The sequence below is a fragment of the Mercenaria mercenaria genome, chromosome 1, assembly GCF_021730395.1.
Source record: "Mercenaria mercenaria strain notata chromosome 1, MADL_Memer_1, whole genome shotgun sequence".
NCBI classification, from domain to species: domain Eukaryota; kingdom Metazoa; phylum Mollusca; class Bivalvia; order Venerida; family Veneridae; genus Mercenaria; species Mercenaria mercenaria.
The window spans coordinates 47,502,606-47,530,373 of NC_069361.1; the positions used below are offsets into that span (position 1 = coordinate 47,502,606).

The 27,768-nt window shown below is 34.4% G+C and overlaps 1 protein-coding gene across 1 annotated transcript in view; it reads left to right on the forward strand.

Moving 5' to 3' along the window:
• The first annotated feature begins 14,215 nt into the window (after positions 1–14,215).
• LOC123539512 (ectonucleoside triphosphate diphosphohydrolase 1-like) overlaps positions 14,216–27,768 on the forward strand; it is an 85,595-nt gene continuing 72,042 nt past the window's right edge. The window contains exon 1 of the mRNA XM_045324206.2: positions 14,216–14,234. The gene's annotated coding sequence lies outside the window, so the exon portion shown is untranslated. The remainder of the gene's footprint in view (positions 14,235–27,768) is intronic.

The following is a 27,768-nucleotide window of genomic DNA, read 5'->3' on the forward strand; positions in this document are numbered from 1 at the left end:
CTGAGAGAATTCAAATAATGTGAGATGTTAATAAACTGGAATCCGGTGATTTTGAAACGCACGTCTGTAATAATTGAACATTACAAAAAAAGACATGTGAATAGTTTGAAATGCGATCATAAAGGCTGGATCGTTATGTGAATGCAAGGTTATTATGTTATATTAATTTAAGACCTAAATATAATGCTAGTTAAATGCTCTAAATATTAAAAGATACGCTGTGTGCATATTTCACTAAAATAGTTTATTTTAGATATTAATTTAAATGAAAAAAAAATCCACATTTAATGAATTTAGCCTGACAAAATAGATAAAAAACTGTGTTTGTAGAGCTATATTCACAATTAAATGTCATCTTTATCAGTCATTTATTAAAAAACTTTCAGTTCTTTTAGAGGTAATTCACATTTACACTGTGCTTAGCTATAATATATATATACCTAAATACACCATTGACCCAATTAAAGTTACCTGACGAGGTACATCTTCACGACATAAACACGACTTTCATTCATCAGTTATAATTACTCCCCCTTCTTAAAGGTCCATTACTAAGGGAAAGTGAGTTGGCAATTTTTTTCATAGCCAGTGCATAGACTTCTGCAAGACACTTAATAATGAAGATTGGCAGGTCAAAATTTACAGAAGGTCTTTGGAACTCAAAGAAATGTATGTGTATTATGTTGAAATTTCAATGAATCGACAGAATGACCCCCAGGTCTTTTTAACTTTCTTCATACTTCATAGAAAAATAATTGTACACATACTGCGATTTATTTCGAATTTCTACATACCAACTTTCATTTTCCAATAAAATGAAATAGTTCCTGTACTTTTTAAAAGAAATTAAAATGTTCACTTTCCTTAGTATTGGACCTTTAAACCTTGTTTAAATGGTGGCAAATACTTGTGCAACAGCTGGAAGAAATTCTTATTGGTATCATCTGTCGTTTAGAATCCCGCAGGTAGCAGCAACAACAGGTCAGTGGGGGTCTTTCTGTGCATCGTCACTCCATCTAAAACCATAGAACCGCCAGAAAATTGACCAGCTTCCCTCCACCAGGTACAGTAATCTGCATTTATGACGAACCGTGTTATAACGAGTTACCGGTTATAACGTCCCGATTATCCCCTTCTTTATTCACAAACTCCCCGCAGTGATTACCTCCCCTTACAGGTACGTAAATGAACGCAAGGGAAGATAACCGCTGTGAGGAGCTTGCTTCATTCTATGTAGGATGAAATGGTTACAGCGAACACACACTTATAGCGAATTATCGGATTTCAGAAACACGCTCTTATGTCCAAATTTTAAAGATGACTAAATCATCAACGTAAAACCAAAAGTCAAAATCAGAATTTTGTTATGAGATTTTATGTAACCTGGATGTTTATAATGTTCGATATTGTTTGGCGCAAACAGTAGAAAATTATACGAGTACCATGTAATTATAGCACACTTAAGTGAGAACCACGTCTGTTGTGTAATACATGTATGCAGACTGTCTTATTTTCAAAAGCCTTCTCTTATGAAAGTTGACATTTTGTAAAATCCAGCTGCATGAACGACGTATGACTTGAAAGTTAAAAAACAAGGATAAATATCAAACAGGGAATGCCACGTTCCAAAAACGCAGCCTCCCCAAAACGAAACTCACAGCATGCAGATGTGCGCCCTGCCAACACACACACACATACAAAGCAAACACACGAGGCCAAAACAAACAAATAAAGGAACACATTGGGGCACCGCCTTGGAACGGTCAGTGGCAAAAACACCACTGGGGAGCTTAAACCGGTTTATGGTGCGCACCTAACCTCACTCTTCCAAAGTCACGAGCCAGTGTAAATAAAAGTAATCCCCGCCAGGTGAATCTCTAACAAAGTATTACAAGAAAAATTGCTAATAATACACATGTTGCTCTAAGATCACCATTTCCTGCCCTTTCAAAATGACAAGGAACGTGCTCGCTATATGTTTATAGGAACCTCAGGATATTTTGAGAAATAAAATGCTGGTCCCGAGGATTTCGCTACATCCGGAGTTTACTGTAGTTGCGACTATTTTCGCGGTTTGCCGGTGTAATGAAGTATTTCGACCCCCATAGAATAACGACCCCCGGTCATTATTCTATAGAAAATGTGACTCCTTTCCTGTAAAATATTGACTCCCTTTATAAAAAACTGACTCCGTTTGAAAACTCTATAGAATAACGACCCCCCGGTCATTATTCTATAGAAAAACTGACCCCTCCAAGTAAAATACTTACTCCCTTAAGATGACTCCCTTCGAATCTCATAGAATAACGACCCCGGTTATTATTCTATAGAAAAAGTGACTCCTTCCATGTAAAATACTCACTGCCGAAATTACTACATTTGAACTCTCATACAATATCGATTCCCCGACATTATTCTATTTAAAAGAAGTTACTCCGGCTCCTAAATAGACTTTCGACGATAATATCTATTAAAAAGTGATCCCCATCAAACCTAACGGACAATTTTACTAGATCTACAACTCTAATACCCTCCATTGCCAATAGTTAACATTTTGATTGTACTACTACTACTACTGGTGCCGCTACTTCTATTGCTATTACTACATTTACTTCTTCTTCTTCTTCTACTACTACTACTTCTATTACTACTACTACAACTGCTACTACTGATACTACTATACCTGCTTCCACTAATACGTCTTGTACATCTACCTCTTCTTCTCCTGCTGCTGTTGTTGCTGTCACTTATTCCTCTGCTGCTGCTGCTACTGCAACTGCCACTACCACTGCCACTACTACTACTACTACTACTACTACTACTACTACTTTCTATTGTTGCCGCTACCGTACTTTACTGCCACTGCTAAGTATTGCAACTTCTATTAATACTAAGTTCTATGCTAGCAGTTTCTTGTGCAGTTTTCTGCTGAAGAATTACTTCATACCGAAGTTTGCAGGGCTTATTGACACTGGTGTGTTTTGTGAACGTATTGTGAATTGTTATTTTCCTGAAAAAAATGTATACACCAAGATACAGCGTCTAGAAATAGAATCCCTTTTCCCGTTGCGGAATGCTCTGATTTCTGTGTCAAGTGATGGTATCTGGGGCTAATGGTCAAACGGAAGGACGGACGGACGGCCAAGAGCAAATCTATATGCCCCCTCCCCCGAGTGGGGGCATCAAATGCAGCAGTTAGGCCTTAGATACACGAGTTATCACTAAATTTGACCAAATGACCGGGGGTCGTTTTTTTATGGGAGTCAATATTCTTCGTGAGGTTCTGTTTACTTCACGTGGGGGAGTCATAGTACTATGATCTGGAGGTCATAATACTATGACCGGGGGGTCACTTTTTCTATACTAATGACCGGGGGGGGGGGGGTCATTATTCTATGGGGGTCGAAATACTTCATTACACCGGCGATACACGCAGTCCCATACAACTTGTCATCTACAAAAAGCACGTTTGCCCATTTGGCTCTGATCAAGCGCACACTCATTTTATATAAAAATATAGATATTAGCCGTGCTATGGGAAAACCAACATAGTGGGTGTGCGACCAGCATGGATCCAGACCAGCCTGCGCATCCGCGCAGTCTGGTCAGGATCCATGCTGTTCGCTTTTAAAGCCTATTGCAATGAGAGAAACCATTAGCGAACAGCATGGATCCTGACCAGACTGCGCGGATGCGCAGGCTGGTCTGGATCCATGCTGGTCGCAAACCCACTATGTTGGTTTTCTCATGGCACGGCTCATATATGGGCCATCCCTATGCAAAATAAGTTTTATAGCAACTTACCTACCCCTATGTGAGTTTAATCGATCTATTACCAAAGATTAATATCACAAATCAATGTTTGCTTTATGACACTGACAAGTCCATATGGATACTAAGTTATACAGCACTTGAAAAACTGACTAATTATGAAAGTAAGCTCATAATTCGGTTTTACCAATTAGTGTGGAATGATAATTAGGAGATACAAAATTCTGTAATAGCATGCTTAAAGGTCATTTACCCTTTGAAATGATGATAAAGTCATTTACTGTTTCGTGCTGTGTAACATTTATATAAGTCTTGGTAAATGAGCTAATGTTTGTTTGCGAAATATTCTTTAATTATTCCAAGGAGTTACGCCGTTAGAGAATTTATCGTCTTTCATCCTGATGAAGTAGACTAGTGCCACAATACAACATGATGGTATTGGCTCGCACTGCAATGGAATACTTTACTTAAGACTAAAATGCGTTTTGAGCGAATTTCACAGAGACCAGTGTTTCTTTTTTTCTGCGGCATGTCAAGGAATGGAATCATTAGAGATGTCAAGGATATAAATGAATGGAGCTAGAGAATTTATGTAATTGAATAAGAGAAATAAAGAAATGTAGCTAAAATGCTAAGTAATGGCATTAGAAATGTAAAGTAATCGAGATAGAGATGGAATAAGAAACATTAAGTGATGGAATCGATGAGATTGAGACAAACATTTATAATAAACTGAAATTCAAATGTTTTGCGAGGATTTCATGCTTCTATAATTACGATTTTAATGACTAGATCTGTATGTGCATGAAAGATTCGCCCTTTATAAAATTTCAAATCTAACGAGTAACGACAACAGTAGAAAAAAGTAGTTAACTTGCTTTATTCCAGATAGGCATTTAAAGGCTACACACGCTTTGCTGATATAAAACCAGCAAACCTTTGAAATATTGCACAGCATTGAGTACATTTACTAACATAAATGAAACCACAGATCAGCATCTTTGTATTTTCTTGGACAACAAACCTGTTATATAAACATCGTCAATCAGAAAAACAAGTGCAAACGTTTAAAAAGTCAGTAACATGTGCTTTAAAACATTGTATCAAAGTTTTATGGGGTGTTAATAAAATCTATTAGATCTTTTGGAATCATAGAGCGCAACCAAGCAGGATAATAGCAGAGTCGGTTTGACAGAGACTATTTATGAAAGGTTATAACATTTGCAACATCCCTCACGTCCACTAATAGAAACATTTTTTTAAAGCAAATTCTGTTATAAAAGTTGAATGTTCTCCATGATCCCAAAGGACAAGAAAATATTACACTACGTTTGCTATTTTTCTGCACTGTTTTCTCTCTTATTGAGAATGGGGAATTGTCGATACTCTGGGATGCTTCCAGATTTCTGTAGCTCTATAAAAAGAATAAAAATCTTGTCAGCTCCCAATAACATTTATTTTCTACGAAGCCAGAGTTTTTTTGTTTTTTTTTTGTACAAACATCCATATAAATCACATACATAACATCAAGCATACATTCAATCAATGATCAATAAATTTAAGAAAATGATAAATAATTCACCAAGCCTAGAGACTAACTCTTTAATGAACCAGAAAATCATACTCTAAGTTTATCAACAAATAGTTTTAATATACACAAACAAAAATCCTACCATTCTGGTTTCTTACATTAAATCGACACTCAACCAACATACTGCCTACTCTAGATTTGTTTCTTAAATACATTGAAATGCCTAAAAAGTTATATTTTCAGTTTTATTCAGTTATTTGATTTCCTAAATACATCTAAATTTGTTTTCCTATGAAGAGTACTCACGGCCTAGACTATTATTAAAATAAACCGAAAGACGCAAATTAAGCGACAAGTTCTAAATGAAAGTACACTAAGTGATTAAGAATTTAGAGTATTCCTCAATAAGTTTCTTTTCTCTATCTGAATAAAAACTAGTTCAGATTTCATTATACAACATAATTTCTGTAATAAATCAACAGTAAAAAGAATCTACTAAATCTTACTCATAAACAAAAATACTTTGAAGTTTTCTGAGATGCATATGTATAAAACTAAACTATAGAAGTACAAATCTTACACATGAACAACAAAAATACTAAGTAGCTATCTGAATAGCTGGATAGATAAAAAAAACCGAACAATTCCAATACACATGTGCCTCGCATTAAGATAAGATCTCTGTTAAAATTTAAAAGTTACCAATCCAGATTTTACAAAGTTGAAAAAAATACAGAGTACAAAATTCGACTTACCTATAAAAAGAATAAAAATCTTGTCAGCTCCCAATAACATTTATTTTCTACGAAGCCAGAGTTTTGGCTTTTTAGGGGTAGCTGATGTGCTTATAAAGGATTTGGAAACGGTTGATTTCTTCGCAATTATCCAATTAAAAATCTTATTACAAATTCAACTGACCAATGAAAAATACGTACATAAAAACTGGTTCGTCTCGGACCCTAAAACAGGATTTGGCAAGTAAACAAATTAACTGCCATAAAACTGCCCGTAATACAAAAAAAATGGTGTCTAAGTAAATCTTTGATGACACAATCTAATCCCTATTTACTGATTAAAAGTCATGTAACTAGTGTGCTAATTGTAAAAATGTGTTTGATCAAAGTCATGTAACAAGTATCCTGATTGAAAAATGTGTTTGACATCTCAGTTAGATATTCTGTTCAAAGGTCCTTATGCGTAATCGCAGGTAATGTATTATTAAAGGGATATAGCGTTAGACATCTTCAGGCAATAGATTTCCACCTTGCAAATACCGTTATTCAATTGTATATCTATCTTTTATTTGTTTAGATCTACCATGTTATATGTCTGTACATGTCGAATTGCTTAGACTCCCAAATATATACAATTATTAGAAATCAAAATTAAAAGAATTTCATACCATATAACAAAAATTTACACCCCTTTACTTATAGTTATTAAAACCAAAATTAATAAAGAATTTCATAAAATATACCAAAAATTTACTGCAGAACACTACCTCTCCCCCTAAAATAACTTTATTCCCATAAAGTTGTAATAATCTTAACAGTCTATTGACCTCTGCTGTAATACTTAATGCCGTACATTTTGTTGACATCAGCTGTATCAATCAATTTTAGAACATTATGTTAAAATCAGCGGTACAATGGAAATTTTGAACCCTTTGTTGAAAACAACCCTACCGTTCAATTTAGAACTCTATGTTGAAAGCAGCTGTATTTTGTAAAACATTATGAACACTATGTTGAAATCAGCTGTAATATGCCAAATTTATTTTATATTTGAATCGTTTAACTTTTGTCAGAGTTTATATGTAAAAAGTTTTACAAAGTTACATCAGAGTTTTCATTCTGAGTATTCAATGATACCTTATCGCATAGTGCGGCAATTTTCCTTTGATCTTTGCAGCATGTTATACATAGTAACACACATTATTACTACAAAACTGTACTGATATCTTACAAAACTGTTGCGATATATATCAACACGGAAATCTCTATGGAGTTTCATAAGAAAAAAAGTGTTCCGATATATATCAGCACAGTAAAACTGTTCCGATATATATCGGAACACTTTTTCTCTATTGAGGCCCTATCAAGGGAGTATAATTTTCTCCTTTCAAAGAAAAGATGATTTTAGCTCCAATTTACAGTTCACAGAGAAAGAATTGTCACAAACACCTACATTTATAAAGTAAAAGAATAAATAAACTAGAATATTTCAAAAACTTGATAGTTATTGCCAAATTCAGAAATACATGAAATATATGAAATTCTGAGATTTCTCAAATGTTTCTTTTTCTTTGATTTTTTTTACAAACAAAACAACAAGTTTTACAATATGTCTGGCCAATGAAATGCAAAGATTTAAAACCAATGCAGAAATTTGTTGGGTACTTTTATCTGGGGAACACATTTTCTAAAACAGAAGTTTTAGTGTTTCAGTCAGCGAGGCGCAGAAAGGGAATCAAATTAGTACAAATAATAATAAACAAATTTAAATGAAAATGATAAATAAATTTTAATGATAAACTATGCGATAAAACAGTTATAATATGTAGTGCTCGTGTGTTACCAGGATATATCAGAGCTAGGGGTACATCTCGTTATTTTTCTCTTCACATAATCTGTCTCGGCCTACCGGCCTCGACGATATGTGCAGAGAAAAATACCCTCGATGTACCCCTAGCTCTGATATATCCTGGTAACACACTCTCACACATACTATAACTATTACATATCACCAACCTGTGTGATTTAAGCCACCTAACTCAAATATTACCATGACTATCCATACATGTATAGCCACTTTGTTACAAGTAATATTCAGTTCAACACCCTACCTAGATGTTAGTGTGGGAATAATACCATGACATTATTTCCAGTAAGTAAAATTCCCTAATCTAGCATTCTGCTGTTATGCAACCCTTAAAGAAACCTTTAAAATATAAACTTAGGACAAGAAACTTAAGTTATGCTACTAACATATAAACATCTATCAAAATGTAACTACTATAACAATTGCTTATAAAGTCTATTCAATATACAATATTATGAATATTGATTATATATATATTTTTTTAAGTTAACTACACATTTGTTACTAACGCCATGTTAGGTTACTGTAGCTCACTTACAATCTTAACTTTAATGAATGAGATACCTTAATTGGCATTTAAACAGAACAAACTATTTACAACTATTTACAACCATCCTTATTCAGACATCCCTCATTGTATTTTAACATTTTATTTTGTATGCCAAAATATGGTAAATACTCAACTACTTAATCTGTAAAGATTCATAAATTATTTTGAATTATCATTTGAAAGTAAAGTTTCTATGTATAATTTCCTTTTTGTGAGCATTATCTATTTGAACTCTTCTTTGATAGTGTATATTTTCATGAACTTACATTTGTACTTTGATATTTTTTGTCAATTTTTCGTAATAATTCTATGTGCACATCCTTTCTTACTGGTTATTATTTTTTTACATACTTATTTCTTTAACTGTATTTTGTAATTCACCTGCATTACCAGTTAAGCTTGATATTTAATAGAATTATATGTCAATCTGATTTATTCTTTGCCCTTACACTTGTATTCTGATCATGATGCCCTATTTCCATTGGTTCCTATTCAATTTGTAAAGTACATTGCAGTACCAGATTTATATGACATTCAGCCTGAAGTACTTTAGCAATTTATACTTAACATATTTGAATGATAAACCAAATTTGCCTCAGAATTAATATAACTGGGCTCTTGGTAACATTTTCTAAATTACTACTATCCCATCTGGATCGGGTTAAGGTTCTTAAGACCTTACCTCTTACATTTTTTGGTTGCAGTACCTTATATTATTGTTGTCCTGTTTCTACCATTAATTACTAACCATCCAGACAAACCTCTCCTGGGTTTACCTCTCTTGGGTTTTAGAATCTGGAATCAAAACTAACTTAAATGGATAAAACCTAGCCATCACGAAGAAAGCCTAACAACTATTTTGAGCAAATTGTATCATCTCAATGCAAAACTGTAGATATAATATTTTAATGTTTGAGATAATAGTGTTTCGTCGAAGAATTTTAAAAAAATGGTATTGGCCTACACCATAATTCTAGCACTTAAACTCAGAATTTTAAATTCTTAACTACTGATTCAACACAAAAAAAATTATCTCAAAAAGTAAAACAAAACATCAACAAATTGCAAAATCAATAAATACGCATATCATACACAAGTATTAACTCAAAATATTGTCAGTGTTTTAATAACACAGAAGCAGTCCTTCATGAACCATTATAACCAGGAATTCCATCTGTGAAAGTCAGTTTAATTTTTGTAGCATCTTTTTGTCGTGACGTCACATCCGCACATATCCTCCAGTGGTTATCATGTCGTATTCTTTCTTGTACCTCGGCATGTTCCTTCAGCGGGCTATCAGGTTAATCATATTCTTCTGAATCTTGATACTATTTCACTGAAGATTTATACATCTTCTTTTTTGTTGATAAACACATATTGTTCTATAACTTGATTTCTGTTACATTTTCACAGGTCTTATTTATCATTCTTTTATGGGAAATTCAGCTGGTAGAGCATATTTCAGTAAGATAACTCATTCATACCGGGTTTGATCCTTCCTTTATTTCTCTCTTGGCAGTGAAGGTGATCAGGTCGATTCGGATCTGCACCATGTGTTACGCTTTAAATTTATGTTGTATTTTTTCTCTATATGTTACGCATAGAAAGATGTAGTTGGTATGTCTGAAAGGATGGTTATTCTTTCTGCCTGTACTGTATAGTAATCATAGCCGTTGGATATAGGCTCCTTGCCTACAAGAGTTTCTTCCTTTTCTTTCTCCGCCTCATGGCTAAGGCTGCGCGGATACTAAGATCTATAAAAAGAATAAAAATCTTGTCAGCTCCCAATAACATTTATTTTCTACGAAGCCAGAGTTTTGGCTTTTTAGGGGTAGCTGATGTGCTTATAAAGGATTTGGAAACGGTTGATTTCTTCGCAATTATCCAATTAAAAATCTTATTACAAATTCAACTGACCAATGAAAAATACGTACATAAAAACTGGTTCGTCTCGGACCCTAAAACAGGATTTGGCAAGTAAACAAATTAACTGCCATAAAACTGCCCGTAATACAAAAACAAGAGCACCGCCTTGCGGGTGCTGACGCTCATCTGATTTTTTTTGTATAATAGAAATATTGTCCTACCCATGATTTTCTAAGTCTAAAAAGGGTCATCACTCTTGCAAAAAGCAGGATAGAGTTATGTTTCTTGATGTACAGTGTCCACTTATGATGGTGAAAAACTGTTGCAAGTTTTAAAGCAATAGCTTTGATAGTTTATGAGAAAAGTTGACTTAAACATAATATTCAACCAAGAAAATGATTTTTCTAAGTCCAAAAGGGGCAATAATTATTGCAAAAAGCAGGATGGAGTTATGTTGCTTGCTGTACAGGGTCAGCTTATGATGGTGAACAAGATTTGCAAGTTTTAAAGCAATAGCTTTGATAGTTTAAGAGAAAAAGTTGACCTAACATAAAACTAACCAAGAAATCTGATATTTTCTAAGTCCAAAAGGGGCCATAAATCTTGCAAAAAGCAGGATGGAGTTATGTTTCTTGATGTACAGGGTCTGCTTATGATGGTGAACAAGTATTGCAAGTTTTAAAGGAATAGCTTTGATAGTTTAGGATAAAAGCTGACCTAAACATAAAACTTAACCAAGAAAACTGATTTTCTAAGTCCAAAAGGGGCAATAATTCTTGCAAAAAGCAAGATGGAGTTATGTTTCTTGATGTACAGGGTCTGCTTATGATGGTGAACAAGTATTCCAAGTTTCAAAGCAAAAGCTTTGATAGTTTAGGAGAAAAGTTGACCTAAACATAAAACTTAACCAAGAAATCTGATATTTTCTAAGTACAAAAGGGGCCAAAAATCTTGCAAAAAGCAAGATGGAGTTATGTTTCTTGCTATACAGGGTCAGCTTATGATGGTGAACAAGTATTCCAAGTTTCAAAGCAATAGCTTTGATAGTTTAGGAGAAAAGCTGACCTAAACATAAAACTTAACCAGACAACGCCGACGCCGACGCCGACGCCGACAACCGCTCAAGTGATGACAATAACTCATCATTTTTTTTCAAAAAATCAGATGAGCTAAAAATGGTGTCTAAGTAAATCTTTGATGACACAATCTAATCCCTATTTACTGATTAAAAGTCATGTAACTAGTGTGCTAATTGTAAAAATGTGTTTGATCAAAGTCATGTAACTAGTATCCTGATTGAAAAATGTGTTTGACATCTCAGTTAGATATTCTGTTCAAAGGTCCTTATGCGTAATCGCAGGTAATGTATTATTAAAGGGATATAGCGTTAGACATCTTCAGGCAATAGATTTCCACCTTGCAAATACCGTTATTCAATTGTATATCTATCTTTTATTTGTTTAGATCTACCATGTTATATGTCTGTACATGTCGAATTGCTTAGACTCCCAAATATATACAATTATTAGAAATCAAAATTAAAAGAATTTCATACCATATAACAAAAATTTACACCCCTTTACTTATAGTTATTAAAACCAAAATTAATAAAGAATTTCATAAAATATACCAAAAATTTACTGCAGAACACTATTATGCTGCTGCTTCCGAAGGACCTTCGTATAGATTTTATGTCACGGTACGGACAATCCTGGCGTAGGTTCTCAATCTTTTTTATTATTCCGTTACATAAAAAGCCACAGCGTCTGATGAATTAACTGAAGACTGTTAAATAAATAAATTCAAAATAATTTGAATTTGTATTTAAGATTTTCCCATCTTACTCGTAAGAGAAGAAAGACTGTACTCGGGGCCGAAGGATTTTGGCGTTGAAAAGTGCAAAGAGAATAAAAAGAACAGACCAATGTATATCTTTCTCTCATTCTATCTCTCATTCAAACATATAAGACAAACAAGACGATTGGACAAACATGACAAGTGTTCACAAAACTGCACGGACAAATATACGGATGAATTGCCTCGGGAACTTCCGTTAATATCCGTGATATTACGTACATTACCAAGAAGCCCCGATTCAATTAAATAGCTGACGATACAACATAATAAAAACCTGACGGACACTATCGGAAATTTGGCGCATGCACGAGGGTTAAGTATTATTTTCCCGCTCTGGAAAAGACTTAATGCAACGCGCACGTTACTATTAAGGATAAAACAGTCTATAAAAATTACGACCCGTGAAATTTATAATATATTTTTGGAAAATGGAGGTTCTGAGGGAAAACTACATTACACATTTGTTTGCAACAGAGTAAACTTGATTGTTTATATATAGTGTAACTTATAGTATTTGACGTTTGAAGCGTTTCTCCTTATGTGTAATACGTATACATTGACTCGTTTACTTAAACATGTTTTGTGTATCATACTTTATTATACACATATATAAATTCTGTCAAAATACAGCATTTCACAAGGAAATACGAACAGGCTGAAAAAATCCCGCATTGTACCTTCCAAAATCCCGCATTGTACCTTCCGTATTGTATGTTGCCGGACTACTTTCATCAAAATGCATGAGCTGACACAGTTATATAAATAGCGCACACAAAAACATCATTCATTTCATTTTAACATCAACAAACATTTACGATTTCGTTCGACAAAGAAAAATGTGGAGGTATATAATAAATGGATCTTGGATTTTGTATTCGGCTCTCGTGGATTTTGCAAGGACGGATCACATTCGGCGCATGCGCGCCTCGTGAGATCCGATCTGGCAAAATCCACTCGAGCCGAATACAGCATCCCAGATCGAGCTTCTGTAACACTATTGTATTTTTACATTTATCCTACAGATAATGAGTATCTGCATATTGCCTATCCGCATGTAGATAGCGATTTTATGCATCAATGTTTGTTTCCAGACTAATCTTTCTAATTACAGTCTTGAATATTGACCTTCCTCAAATTCTGGCTACAAATAGTGACTGCTTAGATACCATTAACAGAATATTGTTTCAAACTATCTTTTGTTCCTTTTTATGCTACAGTCAATGCATTTTCCTGTTTTGCAGTCTTTAGTAACAGAGACAATCGCATCGGAATCTGTATTATTTTAATTAAATTTTGATACACACTCGCAATAACCTACCTTTGGTGTTACAAGCGGCGTGTTTTATAATCGCACTGGTTAAAACCTACCAGCAAAAACAAAGCAAACAATTTTGATAAAGCTTGGCATGAGAGAAAACGCTTTAACTGGGTATTCATTTCAGGAACTGTGCATACTTGAAGAGGATTCTGGCAAAGTTTGCGAGGCGGAAGAGGGGGTGAAAATCATGGGAGGAGGTGGGTTAAGAAAAACTAAAATAAAAACGTCTAAGAAAATAGTGTAAGTAGAAGAAACTGATCAGATACGATTGGGCGAATAAATCACGTGGGTTAGAAACGGTTTACACAAAAAATAAGAAAGCCTGCACATAATTAAACGAAAAAGATTAGGGTATGGACTAAAACAAAAACATTGAAAAAGTTCCGTGTACACCGACATAAATCATTTTTTGTTTATATCGCATACTCATTATTGTGTCACAGTTTATTACGGTGTATGATTGACAAAAAACCATCCGGTATGCTATTGTATTCTACTCCTGTAGAGACTATTCTTCAAGACTAAAATGAAGTTTTTTGATGGAAAGCTCACTTAACTTCAGTTCTGGTATTGCTCAACAGCAGCGGTTCTTGGAGGCTTCAGCGATTTTCATGTTTTATAAAAGTATAGATAATTTGAAAGTGAACAAGCTGAAATGTATTGCAAGGAGTATTTGTTGTAAATATTTCGAGTTGGTTTTTTGGAGTCGTTTTATGGCTGGTTCGTCATATAGATGAAAGGTATTTATATATCGTCTGTTTTGATAGTTTAATACATGATAACATTCACAAGATATTTATTGTAACAGCATTGAATCAGTAGTTCACCTTTTTTAGTAAAAATTTAACTCTTATTTTATATCAAATAGTTTTTGTTTTCTATTGACTTCCAAAACTAAGACGAAAACTTAAATATAAATTGACGGCCAAATTTATACCCATATAAATGTCTACGTATGACATATTCAACACATAATCAAGGTCTTCGGGTGGTTTGTCGTCTGTTGTTTCACGGTTCGGAATTCAGATGCGTAGGAATTGAACCAGGAGGGCTTTAGCCCAATTGGTTTAATATCGAAATATCTGAACGATGAACCGTGATAAATTAGATGACAAACCGCAGGAAGGCCTTGATTGTTTCCATTCTTATATGTTCATTGAAATATTTTGATAAAAATTATCATTGGCTTCGTTTATTTGAGTAGTAATGAACCAGACGTCATGCGGCAATTTGACGTCATAATTGACGTCATAATGCTTTCATACCGGTCCGCGCGTCAACCGTTTTTTATCGCAGAATATACAGAGATTGAACTTCTTCTTTGTTTAATTGGCAATCAAATCGAGCCATGTTAGAATGGAAGAATAAACATGGCATATTGGAATCAACATGCGAGGAAAACAAAATTTAGAGTTAACGTTCAAAATCTGTTTATAAGTAACATGTTAATGTAGAACTACTTTTTGTACTAAGCCTAAGTTATTCGGCAGTCAGTAGGAAATGATGTCTGTATGAGCAAAATGAGCCAAACTCTGTTTCAAGTGTATATCCTTCGTAAGTTTAGATGTAGCCGTATACAGACCCTCAGAAAACCTACCCCTCAACATTGTTTAAATCACAACAAACGAAATTCTGTTGCTCATAGTCTACCTCCGGCAGATAGGAATTGAACTGAGCGAGAGTTGTTAAGCAGCATCATGAAGCTATCGTATTAGTTATAAGATTTTTTTCCTCCTAGAATGCAATGTTATTCTATCTTCTACTCGGAGCTTCCATTAATATTAATTGATGTGATAAATAGATCTACCATGAATTGCCTTGAAAGACGTTACGTTATGTGAAAGAAAAGTATTCGTTTTCCTTATATTTCTTATCTTGCAATAAAAAATAAAGTACACTGTTTCGTGAGGTACCTTTTAATTTGATTTTTGCATCAATTTCAAAAGAAAATGCTGTTAAAATAGGTTGATTTATTTTGAATTTGTTACAGAAACAGGTATATGTTCTGCAAAAATGTCTAATTGTGAACCGATGCTAGTCTGTATAAAGTATACAACACACAAACAGTGATTACGGAAATATTTGGAAATATTTGTAAACTCATTAATGTAATTGTGCTTTAGGAAACACTGGATGTGTGTAAAACATTCATATAAAATAGAAACTGAATGCCTTTGATGTAAACATTCTGGTGCACTTTCACTCTATCTCAGTTATTACTAAATGGATTGGATTCTAACTTAAAAGTAGTTGTTCCACATCATCACCCACATCATATGACACAATGTGCATCACTCTTGCATGAAAAGTTCATGAATTATGCCCCGTTTTTGCCGAGACGTATACTTATTTAATGTTTTGATACACTTTGTTTTTATCTCTCTTATTGTACCCCCTGAACAACGAAGTTGTAAGGGGTGTATAATGGTTTCAGGTTGTCTGTCTGTCTCTGTCCGTCTGTCCGTCCGTCCATCTGTGCGTAGACACAATCTTGTGCGCACCAACAATCCCCATTCCCTTGGCAAAATTCAATGAAACTTCACACAAGTGATCAGTAACAAAAGTAATTGTGCTTGGTGCATGTTAGGTTCTTTCAGAATTTTTTTTTGCAGAGTTACGGGACTTCGGGTTTTGTTATAACATAGAGTATACATAGAATCTGCATATGCAATCTTGTGCGCGCCTAATCTCCTGAACTCATGCACACAATTTAACGAAACTTAACACAAGTGATCAGTGGTAACCCTAATTGTGCATGGTGCATGTTATGTTCTTTCAGAAAAAAAAAAAAAAAAAAACTGCAAGAAGTTTTGTTCGCGCCTAATCTCCCGAACCCTTGCACAATTTAAAGAAACTTCACACAAGTGATCAGTACCAACCCTAATTTTGCATGGTGCATATTTTTAGATAAATATTTTGCAGAGTTATGGGACTTTGGTTTTTGTTACTATGCTATATACATACAGTCTGCATAAGCAATCTGATGCGCGCCTAATGCACACATTTTAATGAAACTTCACACAAGTGATCAGTACCAACCTTACTTGTGCATGTGCATGGTGCATGTTAGGTTCTTTCAGAAGAATATTATGCAGAGTTATGGGACTTTTTCTGTTACTATACTATATACATAGAGTCTATATACATACAGTCCACATAATTATGCAATATTGTGTGCATCAAATTGCAATGTACTGTGTCAGTGCGTGTGGGAGGTACAAGCTCTAGTTATTTAATACGTTTGACACAGACTCAAGCTATTGTCTAATATCTTCTTCCACATTGGAGTCATTAAACACTCCAGTGGCAGCTCCACCACATGTGCCAAGTTTCACTATCCAGCATCGAAATAGTCGAGCGCGCTGTCTCCTGTGACAGCTCTTGTGCAAACAGTGACTGCAAATATGAGGTGATCGGAAAGTTTTAATAAACGCATGTTTTATATAACAATATTTCATTTAATGACAACAGCCAAATCCTTTCTACTTCAGCGAGATAAGGATTCTTGTAAGGTCTGCTAAACATTTTTTCTTGGGTTAGCTACTATCTGCTGAAAATTGTCGTAAGTTATATATTATCATCAAAGATTTGCACCTTTATTTATCTAGCCATTTATTTACTTATGTAAAAGAAAACTTTGGTGGTAAAATGTTAAAAAAAGATATTTTCTGCATCGTGCATGACGAAAACATTTTAAGATTATTCGAAAGGTTTAGCACAACATTGAAAGAAATACCAAATTGAATGCGGAATGCTGAGACCAATACAAAAGTGAAAAGTGATTAATTTGTATTTCACATTTGGCGCACCTTACATGTTAATAGACGCCCTAACAATCAAAGCAACAAACAGATAATAGCATAATTTTGTATATAATCCAAGACTTTACCATATAACTAGGCTGAAAAATGCTAAAAAAAACAAAACAGATACAGATACAAACATATACCATTTACGCTTTCAAAAGTCATTTGCAATCTCGTGCTCCATAATTGAACAGACTGGCACGATTTGTATGTAGCAAATAAAACAAGGGAAGAAAAACTAAAAGCTAAGCAAAGCAGACTGCCAACTCAAAATACAAAATAAAATAGTGAATGAAAACGATACAATATAACAATAAAGCAACATAAAGAAAAACAGCAACTTGCACAGTAAACCAAAATATGCAGGAATTTTTTTCAGTAGACAAAAAAGAGAAAAATTGCACATATATACTATTGTATAGCGATTGATATCACCAATTACCAGATTTGATTACTCTCGCATACAAAACATTTACATTCTTTTCAATTCCACCCAGAGATCATAAAAATTATATAAAAAACTAGGAAAAATATCAGACAGGGAAAGCCATGTTCCAAAACGAAAGTCACAGCACGCAGATGTGCACACTACCAACACATACTCACACACGCATACAAAGCAAACACACGAGGACAAAACGAACAAATGAAGGAACACAGTGGAGCACCACCTTGGAACGGTCAGTGGTAAAAACACCACTGGGTTATGGTGCGCACCAACCTCACTCTTACCCCCGCAAAGTTATATATTTCAAGCTGTAAAAGTTATTTTATTCAATAGTAAAAGGTAAAATCTAAACAGCAGCTGTAAAAAGTCTAAATTCCTTTTAAAATTCAAGTGTTATAAATAAAAAAAAGATAAAAAGTAAAACCCTCCACTGGCTTTTTATTTTGGTTCCTCGATTAGCCTAATTAATTATATCAAACTTCTATACTCTAAGCATTGTAATTCACTTCAAATGTATGTGAGGATAAATAAATAGGAGGAAACGTTTATGATTATTGTGCCTGTTTTTAGCTCACCTGAGCAATGCTCAGGTGAGTTTTTCTGATCACTCGATGTCCGGCGTCCGTCGTCTGTCTGTCTGTCTGTCCGTCAACATTTAGCTTGCGTATGCGATAGAGGCTGTATTGTTCAACTGATCTTCATGAAATTTAGTCAGAATGATTACCTTGATGAAATCTAGGCCGAGTCCGAATATGGGTTATCCGAGGTCAAAAACTAGGTCACTAGGTCAAATCAAAGAAAAACATTGTGTATGCGATAGAGGCTGTATTGTTCAATTAATCTTCATGAATTTTAGTCAGAATAATAACCTTGATAAAATCCAGGCCGAGTTTGAAAATGGATCATCTGGGGTAAAAAACTAGGTCACTAGGTCAAATCAAAGAAAAAACCTTGTGTATGTGATAGAGGCTGTATTTTTCAATTAATCTTCATGAATTTCAGTCAAAATGATTACCTTGATGAAATCTAGGCCGAGTTCGAAAATGGATTATCTGGAATGAAAAACTAGGTCACTAGGTCAAATCAAAGAAAAACCTTGTGTATGCAATAGAGGCTGTATTTTTTAATTAATCTTCATGAATTTTGGTCAGAATGATTGCCTTGATAAAATCTAGGTCAATTTTGAATATGGGTCATCTTGGGTCAAAAAGTAGGTCATTAGGTCAAATAAAATAAAACCTTGTGTATGCGATAGAGGCTATATTTTTCAATTGATCTTCATGAAATTAAGTCAGAATGACTGCCTTGATAAAATCTAGGTCAAGTTTAAATATGGGTCATCTGGGGTCAAAAACTAGGTCACTAGGTCAAATCAAAGAAAAACCTTGTGTATGCGATAGAGGCTGTATTTTTCAATCGATCTTCATGAAGTTTGGTCAGAATGATAGCCTTGATGAAATCTAGGTCAAGTACGAATATGGGTTATCTGGGGTAAAAAAACTAGGTCACTAGGTCAAATCAAAGAAAATACTTGTTTTTGCTCCAATTTTAATGATAATTGGTCAGAATCGTTTTTTTTTTCATGAAATCACTAGGTCAAACATGTTTGCACTGTTATGGTGTATTATGGTTTGTTTCTCAGGTGAGTGACCTAGGGCCATCTTGGACCGCTTGTCAAAATTTTCTTGTAGGAGTGGGTATCCTCCCACACCCTCCCCCCATATTGCCACTTTACTGTTTGATACATTTGCCCTTTTACCACCTGCCACAATGCCCATTTCAAAATCTGACTGCAATTCAAAGGAACACCCCTCCCCACACCCACCCTGCTACCAACCACGTAAAAATGGCTCAAATATTTTTCAGCCCAGTCTGGGCCTGTCTGTCTACATGAAACAAAATGGATAATTGAAAGTGCATGGAATTGGGGGCTACTGACATGGTTTTGAAGGCGTTAACAGGTCTGAAATAGAATAAATGATGGTTTTAACTAAAAATGAACTGCATTTATTAATATCGTTTTTCTTTTCCGAAATTGGTAGCTTGTCCGAGTAACTTCCCTTAGTTTCGAATGCGCAATTTTCCTGTCAGTGTAAACATTCATGACACTACATATTGACACTCAGCAACATTTACATATCTTTAAACGCAAAAGTAAGTATTCTTTAAATTCACATCACTTATAATATGATTGAACAATACCTGATGTACGACACGGTTATCGCCAGACCCGTTATCTGTAAAATAACTGAACAGTTCTTTCGTCCATCAGTTACAAATTGTATATGGCAGTCCGCGCTATAAAATTTCAATATATAAATTGTCATATTCAAATGTTATCATGTGCGAATATATACCAGCCGATAATTGCCTGTTTTGGTAATGCCGGAGTCAAATGTTTACTTGAAAAATATATATAGTCATGGGCAGTATCTTAGTGTCAGCAGTCAAATTGTAGTTTGTACTTTCAACATTTCTGTTTTTGCGAACCACTCTTCAATTTTAGAAAAATATATTGGGTTTAAATACTTGTATAATGTCAATCAAAGTTTTACTAGGCATCGACTGAATGTCCGTTTCATCTACTGTAACAAAATCTCTGTTTTGTTGGGAAAAACAACTAAAAACAAACTGAAACTGGTAGACTATACTACCAGTACATCAATCATTAGCCGACTCTCAGGCCCTTTAGGCCTTTGATTAATTGAAACTGGTAATCAGTTTATTATCATCATCATCATCATTATCATCATCATCATCATCAATACCAGCAACATATTAAACTGCAACAACTTTAAAGACTTAAACTCTTTTTAATTAGTTACCTTAGGGCCTACTTCAGCAATATCGTCATTGTCATCATCATCACTACCACCATCATCACTATTTTCATTACCACCAACACCATCATCATTGTAATGAATTAACAACTTGCTAAACTGCAACAACTTTATTATCATGCCTTAATTTCTTTTAGATTAGTTATTTTATCTCGCATTGCACCACAACCACCATCATCATCATTGTCATCATTACAACCACCATCAGCATCTTTATCACCACCATTATCACCAGCATTGTGATCATCACCTCTGTCTTTACCATCATCACCACCACCACTACCACCACCATTAGCATGAAATAGTTTATCTTCAGGCCTTAAAATCTTTTAAACTACAGCACAGCCTCTCGAGAGCGGCCCTCTCTTAAGCAAAAGCCTCTCTATGACAACATCATCAAAATCTCCCTAAGCTGATATATACTATCAAATTTACCTCTCCATAAAAACAACCTCTACATAACAGTCCAATATTTGTATCTCCCAAAGGGTGTTGCTCTACAGGGGTTGCACTGTAGTTCCTTTAGCCCCCTTTCCCCATTACCATCACTTACATTATCCTCATCATCATCAGCAGCATTGACATCAACAGCATGTTCAACTGCAACAACACGGTCTTTGTGCGTTTATATCTTGACAATAAACTATTGTCCCTTCTTACTGCTGTAGTACTTTAATTCACAGTTTCAGTGTATAGCTTGAATTTGACCTTTGACAGTTCAGTTTATAGACACTTTTGTGGATTAGGGAATTCAGCACAATTTACTTTTCCTAATTTCCATAATTGAATAACAGTACCTATAATGGACCGTTCCATTATCAAAAGAACAAAAATAGTGCTGACTTCAAAACTGAACTATAACAAATGCACCTAGTCTAGTACAAATGTACCCAAATGATCAACATCTAAGTGCAACACAGTGCTTTCAAACTTGTTCTGGTGTAACTAAACTTAACAGGTTTCTGTAGACACATGCACTCAGTTTTGTTGTGTTTATTTCAGTTCATGGCAGTTAAATATAGCCATATAAACTATACAGAGAAATGGAAAAGTCCAAGTTTGACAAGGTAACTAAGTGTTGAAAAAAAAGTAAAAATGCATCATTGATCTTTAGTGTCTGCATGTGTTAATCTCTTTTAAATGTCTGGAAAACTATTTTTAAATTAGGCAAATATTTCACAGACCACAGATAATAGGTCATTCTTGTCTGTCCAGTAACTTAACTTTGCATAGATGGATATTGGAAGTAACATAAGGAAATGATATAATACATAATTATAGAACAAAGTCCTCAAGCTCAAGATCAATATCACACTTTGAAATAGTAAAGTTTTTGTCTGGTTTGAAACTTTTTTTTTTTTACCTGATTGAATATTCAAACAATTCGGCGTAAGTATGCAGGATCACAAAGCAAGTATCTTGTGCAATACCCAAACCCCACTCTGAAATGTCAAGGTCAAAGGCATCCAAGAGAATTTTTTTGTACATTTACTTAATTCCCTTTACTATGATAAAGTACAATACATGTGTTATTTTCTGCATTTTTTATACACCCGTCTGAAAGATGGGACGTATTATGTGAATGCCCTTGACAGGTGGGTGTTCAGGCGGGTGGGCAGGAGGGTGGTGTCTACAAAATATGTCCGGAGCATTTTTTTCTTCATGTGTGGAGGGATTCTGATGTAACTTGGAACAAATGTTCACCATCATGAGACAGACTATCCTGCGCAAGAACCTGGTTCCTAGGTCTAAGGTCAAGGTCATGCTTAGACGTCAAAGTTCAAATTCAAGAATGACTTTGTCCAGAGCATTTCTTCTTCATGCATTGAGTGATTTTGATGTAACTAGCACAGTTGTTCACCCTCATGAGATCTCTAGGTCTAAGATAAAGGTCAAACTTAAGAGGTCAAATGTCAGATACAAGAATGACAACTTCTTCTTTATGCATAGCAGAATTTTGATGTAACTTGGCACAATTGTTCACCATCATGAGATGGAGTGTCATTAGCAAGAACCAGGTCGCTAGTTCAGAATTACTTCCCTTTGTTGTTACTATAAATAGATTATATTGTAACTTTTTAGCTCACCTGAGCTTTTCTGATCACTCGATGTCCGGCGTCTGTCTGTCTGTCGTCTGTCTGTCCGTCAACATTTAGCTTGTGTATGCGATAGAGGCTATAATTTTCAACTGATCTTCATGAAATTTGGTCAGAATGATTATCTTGAATAAATCTAGGCCAAGTTCGAAAATGGGTTATCTGGGATTAAAAACTAGGTCACTAGGTCAAATCAAAGAAAAACCTTGTGTATGCGATAGAGGCTGTATTTTTCAATTGATCTTCATGAAATTTTGTCAGAATAATAACCTTGATAAAATCTAGGCCGAGTTTGAAAATGGATTATCTGGGGTCAAAAACTAGGTCACTAGGTCAAATCAAAGAAAAACCTAGTGTATGCGATAGAGGCTGTATTTTTCAATTGATCTTCGTGAAATTTAGTCGGAATGATTACCTTGATAAAATATAGGTTGAGTTTGAATATGGGTCATCTGGGATCAAAAACTAGGTCACTAGGTCAAATTACATATAGAAAATTTGTGTATGCGATAGAGGCTGTAGTTTTCAATTGATTTTGATGAAATTTGGTCAGAATGATTGTCTTGATGAAATCTAGATTGTGTTTGAATATGGGTCATCTGGGGTCAAAAAGTAGGTCACTAGTTTAAATCAAAGAAAAACCTTGTGTATGCGATAGAGACTATATTTTTCAATTGATCTTCATGAAATTTGGTCAGAATGATTGCCTTGATGGAATCGAGGTCAAGTTAGAATATGGGTCATCTATTGTCAAAAACTAGGTCACTAGGTCAAGTAAAAGAAAAACCTTGTGTATGCGATAGAGACTGTATTTCTCAACTGATCTTCATGAAATTTGGTCAGAATGATAGCCTTGATGCAATTAAGGTCAAGTTTGAATATGGGTCATCTGGGGTCAAAAACTAGGCCGCTAATCAAATCAAATAAAAATGTTTTGTATTGATAGAGGCTGTATTTTTATGCCCCCGAAGGGAGGCATATAAGTTTTTAACTGTCCGTCCGTTCGTTCGTCACAACGTTAACTTTTTGCATGAAGGCACTTTACTCACGAAACCACTGCACCCAGGACATTCAAACTCCACATGCTGACAGTACTTATTGAGTACACGATCCCTACTGAGGTCAAATATCAAGGTCACCAGGTCAAAGGTCAAGGTGCTGCGGGGGCATTTGTCACCATTAGTGACAGCTCTTGTTCAATTGAGGTTGATGAAATTTGGTCAGAATGATTGTCTTGATCAAATCTAGGTCAAGTTTGAATGTAGGTTATCTTGGCTAGGTCAAATTGAAGAAAATACTTGTTTACACTTAAGATGCCACATTTTTGGTCCATTCTTAATGAAAATTGGTCAGAATATTTGTTTCCATAAAATGACTAGGTCAAATATGTTTACACTGTTATGGTGTGTTTCTCAGGTGAACGACCTAGGGCCATCTTGGCCCTCTTGTTTAATTTTATCATTTGGCAGTTTCTGTGATGCAGGCTCCATAACCTCAGATCCCCTCTCTAAATTCCAGTTTGTTTAGTTCTGTCCGTTGTTTTCTCGTTTAGGACAACGCCATTATTTTTACTAGGGACCATACGCCGCTTTTCATGGAATTGCACTCTGTGTATCATTGAAGGTTCCATGTGCCCAGCCGTATGAATACAACTGCGGGTGTCTCTGAATTATATTCTGGTACTTATAACATTTGTAAATGTTGAGTTCTGCTTAGCACCGGCTTATGCAGAACTCTATAACACAGATATTGAATGGACTCCATGATCTGAATCCAAGTAAACCCTTATGACATAATGTTTGGAAAACAGAACTTATATGATTTACTAAATACCTATAACAAAAACGTGGTATTGTCGGGAAACTGAATTGTTTTACATTTGCGTTTCTTTATTAATAATTTCAAATGAGCGCATATTCCATAGTGTGAAACAGTCTAAATTATGATTTACTTATCATAACGGCACATCTTACGGTAAGTACATTTTTTGCCGATTGTATCATTTTAAATTAAAATATAGTTTTTAATCCTCAACAGGTGCCATTCAAATATGCATGATTTTCAGCGTACTTCTGCAGATTTCGATTAAGATATATTTCTGAATCTTATAATTTGATTTGTGAAAACTTCAAGATATGCTTAGAAATTTGGTTCAATAACAGAAGGGTTGTATGCTTGAATGGTCGAAAGAATAACTTGATTCAAGACAATATTTTGCCACCGTATGCGGATCCAGGCTTATTCTGTGCCGGTTATCCGGCAATGAAATTATATTGATAAACTTTAATACATTATGAAAACATTTAGACGTCCTTTTAATATTCATTTTCATCTAAATTGAACTATATTTACTAGCTCTACTAGTATGTCTAAAATAACTGGAAATTAGAAAAAATGCCCATAAATCCGTTTAAATGCATGGCTTCGCTTTTTGGAATGTCTTGTAATGTAAAACAGTGTTGATGGAACAAAGTATATTGCAAAACCAGTTTATCTATAAAATTTTAAAAAAGCACAGAGCGTACAAAACATTATCAGGAGAACTAGTTGTTAAGTCTACAGTATTTATTTGTGAATAGTAAATGTCTTCGGTTGTTTTCTTTGATATGCAATGCTATATTCGGCACGAGTGGGTTTTGCCAGACACAGATTACACGAGGCGCTTATTCGTTTCCCTTTATTACATCAATAACTTACAAGAATCTATCTTCGATGAGACTTCTGTGTTGTTTTATAATCATACTTACTATGTTAATGTAGCATATGAATTGTTGTCAAAATAGCGTATGGTTAACAAAATTCCAACATGTCTGCTGTTGTATTAGAGCATACTCCTTCAAGACTGCAAAAAAGGTTTTCTCAGCTTATTTAGCACCACTTCTGGTATCGCTCAACAATCACAGTTCTTGGAGATATTAAGTGATTGATTCTAATGCTTTTATAAAAAGAATAGATAAGTCGCGAGGTTAAACATTGAAAAGCACTGAAATGATGGTGTGTGGTAAATATTTGAAACTGTTTAAACTTTTTGTGTCTGGATTGTTTCCGTTTTTGATAGACTTTTTAAATTTCTTTGCATTTGTTACATTACTGCGTGTTGTTAATTTTTCAAATTACTGCGTGTTGTTAATTTTTCAAATTACTGCGTTTTGTTATTTTTTCAAATTGTTCTGCGTCGTAAGAATACTTAATGCGACGCGGAACGCTTTATGAAAATCGTCTAAGGTTTATATTTTGTACTTACATAATTTTGGAAGGTCTTTTAAATCTATAACAGATAAAACAGAACTAATCATAGTTAGTAAAGGCCATTTATGAAAAAAGGGGAAAAAACTCGCAAAGAATTGATTTTTGGTGAAAGCATTATATAATATGTATGTAACAGCATACTAAAAGTATAGAATGTTATCATGGTGCAAAATGCATTTTTGGGATAAAAAGTTTAAAAATATAATTAAAACTGTGAATTTCTGGAATCAACCCATAATGATGTCAATATTTTTATTAAGAAAGCAAATTTTGCATGGTAGTAGAGAATTATAACACAAAAAAATTAAGCTCGTGATTATTTAAAAAAAATCAAGATGGCCGCCAAAATCCAAGATGGCCGCCATTAAATTCTCATTACACAGGAAAACCGTTTAAGCATTTCACAATGTTCAAATAGTGTGAAAAATGACCAGCATCATAGAAGATACACACATTTTATTTCAAAACACACAAACTTCAGTCTTAAACATTTCAAGATGGCTTCTCAATTCCAAATGGCCGCCACAGGTTCATTTAGACAATACATACCCCGAATTAGAAAATGGCGCTAAAAATTGTTTGACTGAAAATATTTTTCTTGCATCAAACATGACCCCCATTTTTCTGATTTTTATTCAGCACTGACAATATTCGTCAAGAGAATGTAAGATACAGACATTTAAAGTAAGTCCTGATGTGTGCTGCAGCCATTGGAAATATGACAATTTTATACAGAATAACGAAGAACAGCTATTTAGTGTGCTGTAACATACAAGGGAACATTGGTAAAAATTGAAATCTGGTCAGATGAGGATGGTAAAGGTCTACTTTGACTAGAATATGATTGCAATTTTGCTTTAAATATTGATAAACACAAAAAGACAACATTTTCAATGTATTTGTGTGCATGCACAGTATTTTTTCTCAAAACTGCATTTTGGTATCCTAACTATTGCTAATTTCTAGTAGTTAGAGATACAGTTGAACATATTTTACAGTTTAAATGTGTAATTTGCCCTGACAGTGTAGCAGATCACAGTAGAAAATGACAAAACAGGGCAAAATTAGGCTACAGTTATGATAACTGATTGAAAATTTTGTCGTGACAGTTATTTTTGCCAAAATTTGACGAGTTGTCACACGTTACTGAAATTGCTATAGAACCTTAGAAATTGTTGGTATAAACTAAAATCTTGTATTTAGGTTGCTTGTACGTTTCAAATGAAACTGGCACAATCTTAGAGAAAAGAGTTTTTCTTATAGGCATACAGACAATAGGAAAATGGTCAAACAATCGTAGTCGCATAATGATGGATTCACATAGTTCTCATGTTTTGCTCTTTAGAGCTCTTTTCCTTATTTTCTTTGCAATATTTGCTGAAATCAAATGATAGATCTATGCTTGACATGTAGGTAGCATTTTCATAATAAAATAACACTACAGAATGTGTCATGTTGACTTAGATCATACACTACCAATATAGTTGGGATCTCATTGTTTAGCTACTTTTGCAGTTTGTGTGTTTGACTGAAAATATTTTTTCTCCATCAAGCATGACCCCTGCTTTCCTTTTTCATTTTATTCAGTATTGACAATATTCTGCAAGAAAATATAAGCTACAGACATTTAAAATAGGTCCTGATGTGTGCTGCAGTCATTGGGAATATGTGAATGTTATAAAGAATAAAAAAAGAACAGTGTGCCATAACCTTTAACAAAAACATTAATTGAATACATTTTACTAAAGTACAATTTGCAATAGCACAGAAATTGATATCATAACAACACTTCCACATAGCATATGTAAATATCAGGATACGAGTTATATGACACA